Genomic DNA, 6,621 nt, shown 5'->3' on the forward strand with positions numbered 1-6,621 from the left:
GAGGTATATTCGTCTTTGGTGATTTCTCCCTGTTTCCACTTTTTATGTGCTCCCCTTTTGGCCCTTAGGCTGCCCTGGATTTCTCTGGTCAGCCAAGGAAGCCTCCTGGCCCCTTTCCCTCTTTTCCCTCGCATCGGGATCATCTTGCTTTGTGCCTGAAGGATCATTTCCTTAAGGCACAGCCACCCTTCTTGGGCTCCCATCACTTCAAAACTCCTACTCTGCAGTGCGTCTTTGACTAATTGTCTGAGTTCATTGAAATCAGCTTTCCTAAAGTCTAGCACTTTCACCCTACTAGTTACCTTTAAACTAGTAATTAGAGCAACTCTTAGAGAAGAGAGAGCTCCCTGTCCCCTGTGGCTAGGCTAACCAGGAGCAAATTTGTTCCTGGCCAGTGTCTACATGTGTGTTACTATGCAGAATCTATTGTGCAGTTAGTTAAACCTGGCTGAGTAATGTGTGTTCCTTTACAAATGTTTGGCTAGTACTTAGTGTGTGTGTTTACACAAAATGCTTTCTTTTGTAATAGATTAGTCTACTGAGCAGTAAAGTCTCACTATCTACATGTGCTCACATTTACTGTGCAATAAATTAGTCTACTGTACAGTTAGCTACTATCTGTAACTGCAGGTAGTAAACTAACTCCACAATAGATTCTGCACAGTGACACACATGTAGACTCTGGCCAGGAACAAATTTGCTCCTGGTTAGCCTAGCCACAGGGGACAGGGAGCTCTCTGTCCCATGTCCTGGAGCTCCTCAGCTTCTCAGCTCCCTCTAGGAGCTGGGAGCTGTACAGTGCCAGGACTAGGGAGCTCTCTGCCTCATATCCCAGCCCCTAGCATGGACCTGGCTGCTCCAGGGAGTGAGCGGGGACTGGGAATCCAGCCATCCATCTGTCTAACAGATCAGCCCTTGTTCTGTGCAGAGCTGGCTGCTCCAGGGGACAGGAGTGGGCTGGATTCCCAGACCCACCCCACTCCTCAGAGCATCCAGATCCATGCCAAACAGGGCAGCTGCAGGTGTGTCCAGGGGGCTTTCTGGCAGCTATGTATCTGGACAAGCACAGGCTCAAGAACACTCTGCCCACTGCAGGGACAGTTCTCATTCAGCCCCATGCGCAGCAGGTCCTCTCCCAATGTGCATGGGGCCAGGAGACAGCTGCATCTGGTAGAGCTCTCCTGGCACTGTGCCCACTGGGCACCCCATGTCTCTTGTCAGTTCCCAGGTTAGTACTGGTTAGCACTGGGGGGAGGAGGGGGAGTCTAGAGCTTCCCCAGTCTGCTACAGGGGGAAGAGCAGGGTGGGAGCATCTGTTCCCAAGAGGGAGCACATGTCGATGTGCTTCTGGGTAGGCTTAATACCGAACGGATGCATCTAAACATGCACTTTACTGCCGAGTAGACTAATTTGCTCTACAGTAAAACATCACTGTCTATACATGTGCTGCAATCAGGGTGCAGTAGATTAAGTTATGCTGGTGTAGGATAGTCCCGTCAGACACAAGTATGCTTGGGTAAATGAATGTGTAGACAATGACCGAGTAAATAACTGTGCCCCATAAATAACTGTGCTTGAGTAAATAACTTCAATTAAATGAATGTGTAGATGGTGACATGGGCTTAAATTGTGCCCAATCAGTTGATCCATTAGGGGGGCGGACTTCTGCCTGATGCTGAGCCTAAACTGCTCCACTGGGGCTTAGTTACCTCCTGTCCCCAGGTACACATTCAAATGCTGTGCCTAGATTAGTGCAGATTGCACTACAGTAAATTCTGTTGAATTAACTGCATGTGTAGACTTGCCCAATGACAGTCAGGGAAGTAAGCCACTTTAACATGTATCTAGCCATTACTATTGGATAGATACAGGGTATGTCTGCTCAGGTATTAGGGATGGCCACACAAATAAGATGGGTCCTTCTCCTTTTCCTTCCCAATCACATCCGATCTCTCTGTATAAGTATGTAGCGATAGTCCTTTCTCCCTTGGGCCATTTCTCCTAAGCCTGGATCAACTGAGTTTGCTGCTAACCCCCCTTCTCCTTTGAGTTGTTTTTGACTGGCTTAATATGTCTCTGAACTTTCTGGAATGCTGAGGATTTCTGTCTTTTGAGCGTATGTAGGTGTTTTTCCCATGAAGCAAACTGGATTCATTCAGTGTACTTTTTTTTTTTTTACTTTCTCTCAGCAATCAGAAAGTCTAAAAGCTTGTGTTGATATCTTGGCAGAAGTCCAATGTGGATGGTGATCAAGGCTGAGATAGCAAACTGACAGCTGAATCTATGGAAGCTGGAGGGCTTGGTATATTAAGCAGGATGGGGAATATGGTCCTTTAGGGATTTATACATACTTTATCTGTTCATCAAAACTTCACATCAAAACAGAATTTTGGGTGCAGGACCAAATCCCTCATTGTAACAGGATAGTATGACTGTATATCTTTACCTTCAGTGTTTTAGTGGGCTCATTTTTGTGTTGATGGGGGTAAAGCATGGTTTATAACTTGTTAGCTATCTTGTTGTAGTGGATATGTTTTGAAATTCTATTTTTTTACAAAATAAAAGTGCTAAGTTGTATTGTAGCATGCATTAGCTGGCTGGGATCCAACAAGACCTGCCAACATCTGCTAGATACAACTTGGCTTATTGACACTGAAGATTTAGAATCCAGAAAATGTGCTAAGATGTACTAGAAACCATCTTTCACCCCACTACAAGGCCATAGTGTATGAACCGGTCTATAATTTTTCATATACCAGTGGTGTACATACTGGTTGTACAAAATTGTACTTGACAGAAATCTGCTGGGCAGCTTCAGGGTTCATTTAACTTATTTTCATTCTCATTTTCTGTTTAAAACTTAATAAAGTCACAGCATTATTCTGTCTATATATTCATGTCTATAAAACCCAGTCTAAATACATTTTTAAATCTGCAGTTACTGTCCTAAAGACTTATTTCTGATCAAGAAATACAATGTATCACTTTCATCTTTAATCTAATATTTGTTAAATTTATATTTTAAAGTGTGTTTTAATAGGCTGCACTGTGTTTATGTAGAGATGAAAAATATATTTAATTTGCTTTTCTCAATCAGAAACTTTCTTCAAAAACCTGACCAGATACTATGGTGCTTGATCTCAAGAACGAGCATGTTCTTTTTCTTAATTGTACCATATTTGGTTCTGTAACAATAGACTGTGTCTTTGAAGACAGGTAAGCTTCCTGTCAATCGAATGAATTTTCATATCTATTCTTTAGGAAGAAATGAAATAGGGACATTTTCATTTGTATGATAAGTGTTGCTATGATATGTATGGCTTTTATGGAGAAAGTAATTGGAGATAAAATGTATATGTTAGGGTGCTGAGCATCTGAAGTTTGAAAAAAACCAAAACACTAAGAGATACCACAGAATGGTTGTGCGGCCTGGTAGTCCAAGATTGTTTCCTGGTTTGCTGGTCCATTACAACGGTCATTTATTAGATGATAAAATTTGTTTGATTTGGGATTAATAGCTTGCCACTCCAGGAACACTGAGAAACTACTCTCTGGAAATATGTATTCATGTCAGCCAGAGTAACTTTTGAAGAGGAGGTCTTGAATCACAATAAGCACTACCTGCATCACCTAAATCAAGACAGATAAAGTGAATTGTGACACTAGGGCTATTTTATCAAAGATGAGTGAAATATGAAAGAGTATTAACATAACTTATTATTTGCACAGTTACTAAGAGGTGGAGGTGTCAATTGCCATCCTGAGGGGTTAAAACCACACTCCCAATCTCCAAAGAGAAGGTCCTTGGAGAAGAAAAGAATACATGAGTCATGAGACCAACAAGAGATAAATTATGGATAGATACAGACATTTTAAAAGCCCAAACAGCATAGTTTATTTCAGTAGCAAACAGAACACACATCTGCCCTTTGGTGGGGGTGCAAATCTTATAGTGGGTTCCATCATTTTTAAACCAGTCTGTATGCACCAAGCTTCTGTTCTGTTATGGCTATAGACTGCTTTCTGATCATTTATACTACTAAAAGTATAATGTTTGTACCTGGCCTAGGTGCACAGTAAGTGCAGCCTAGTACTTAGGATACTCAGCTATGTGGGGAATCCTGAGTTATGGTCTCTTCATTATTGTTTATAACCCACAACTGTTTATTTTCCCTCCCTCCCTTCATAAGCCCTAAGTCAGACATGTTCTGGAAAGGGGCAGTATTCCAGATTTATCATTTCATATTGGCTAGTTATAGGCAATTCCCTGATCAGTGCATGGCTTTTTGATAGCCTCTAAATTGCCCCCCATGTATTATCTTTATATAGTGACTCTAGTGCCTAACACCACATATAAGTGTTATATTTTTACAAATGGAATTGCAGTTCTACCAGTATGAACCTTAAGTGTACAAGCATAAAGTTTTTACCAGACCAAAAATGGTGGGTCCAGTAGAAAAATTCTCTCTCATCTGACAAGGTAGAAATTGTCCCAGTAGAGTTTCTACAGGAAGTATGAACGCTCATACACTTACCTCTCTGATACAAGCCTCCATACCACCCTCAGCATCTGAGCATGCCTTGCTCCAGCATCCCTGCTCCCCTCCAGGAAGACAGTCTGTGATGACCTGCACTCTACTGTTGCAACTTAAGACAGCAAACCCTTTGATAGCTGAGGGGCCAGGAAAATAAGGCCCCTTTCGACAATCTTAAGATTTTGCAGCTATCAACCCTGGCATCTGAGCAAGTGGAGAAAGTGACCCACCAGCACCGGATGACCAACCTGCCAGCACCAGACCCTGACCTATCCCTGTTCCCAATATTTCTGGAGGCCCCTGACCCATGCTATTCACAGAGACCCCTAAGCAACCCCCTAATATCCACACTAATGGAGTTGATATTACCTCCACCATTTCTGGAGTCCACTGACCCACCTCCCTTTTCATGGACACAGATCGGTCCACCTCTACCAGGACCAGAGCCTCATGATCCCTCCACATACAAAAATTGACTAGCCTCTCTCTATTCCCACCAGGGCTGAAGACTGCCTCCCAGGCTCCCCACTATGGACATGGACAAGCCCACTTTGATCACCCCATTCCTCCCCCATCTGAAATCCCAAACTGTGTCCATATGAGAGAGGTAGGCCTGGGGTCTCAGTGGAGGAAGGGTCCATGCAGCTTGGGTAGAGGAGGGGCAAGAATTTGGTGAATCTGTGTCCAATTAAATGAAGCCTGGGTCTGCCTGCCCCTGTCCCCCATACCCAAACCACACAGATTCCAATTCACCAGGAATGGACAGGACCAGCTTGACTCAGGCCAACCCAGCCCCACCCCCCACTGCACCCAAACCCTCCAGCACCCAAAGTCAACGTATGCCAGGAGCCAAAACCACAATTAAGAGCCAGAGCCAAGCCAGGACATGCCAAGGTTCAGAGCCATAGAAAGAGCATACTTGGAGTCAAAATCAGAATCAGGGTGGACCAAGAGTCATAGAAAAATTTACCCTATCCAAGGAGAATATCCAAAAATAACAGCCCAGGAACAGAGCCAGGCAGGGTCAGGATTCAGGGAACTTGTAATAGGGGCTTAGAGAGGTTTACCAGAGCTGGCCTTCAGAAGAAATATTGACTGGCCTACAACCTATTGCCACCGGGGTAACTAAATAGGAAGGCTGCTCTCCCTAGCAGCCATTCAGAAGGCACTGCCAGTGGCCTATTGGAATCATTAGCTGGGAGAGGGCTTCCAGTCCAAACTCCAGGAAGGTGTGGCCAACTAAACAATTAGCCAAGGCTGAGCTACCTGCTAGGCCCCCTGACCAACCCACCAAAACCCAGACAGAACCCAATGCACCAGCACCTAGTCCGCCTGCACCCAGACAGCACCCAGCCTCCCAGCACACAAACCCAACTAGAGTCATTCAATATGTGCTAGCACTAAATCTATCAGTTAGTGCCAGAGGGGTAAAGATCCATTGCACTGCTGGAAATGACAACAGGTTTTTTTTTCAGCTATTGCACAGTCAGCATCTCATGTAGATGCACCCAGTCTTTCCTGTTTCAGAATGGGAGGGGGGAAAGGAAGGAGAGGGATCTCATTTTCATGGTTTCTTCACTGGCACTGGGTAGTGAGGTTGGTGAATTGGACCCCCCACACACACCTCAGGGGGACCCCAATACACCCGCCCCACCCTCCCACAGGGGCTGAAACAAACTGAGACCGAAATCCTGCCACTCCCTTTCCCCCTTCTGATCCTGAAAACAACAACAGACTGACAGTGCAGACAGAAGTTACAGAAGATGCCTCCGGTGGGGATGGTGCCACTCTACACATGGCATAGTCTGAGCAAGGATGGAACACCAAGAGGAAGAAATGCCAAGTCCTTGTCATGGGAGATCCCATCCTGAAGGAAACGGAGGGTTCCATCTGCTGACCCAACCCCAGGGCACGTGAGGTCTGCTGCCTGCCTGGGGCTTGGATTCAGGATGTTACAGAGGTGATCCCGGACCTCATTCAACTCTCAGACCAGTACCCCATGGTTCTAATCCACATAGGAATGAATGACATGGCCAGGAGCAGTCCAGACCGCATCATGAAGGACTACAAGTCCCTGGGGGCCAAG

The sequence above is a fragment of the Alligator sinensis genome, unplaced genomic scaffold (genome assembly GCF_000455745.1).
Source record: "Alligator sinensis unplaced genomic scaffold, ASM45574v1 scaffold1335_1, whole genome shotgun sequence".
Classification (NCBI taxonomy): domain Eukaryota; kingdom Metazoa; phylum Chordata; order Crocodylia; family Alligatoridae; genus Alligator; species Alligator sinensis.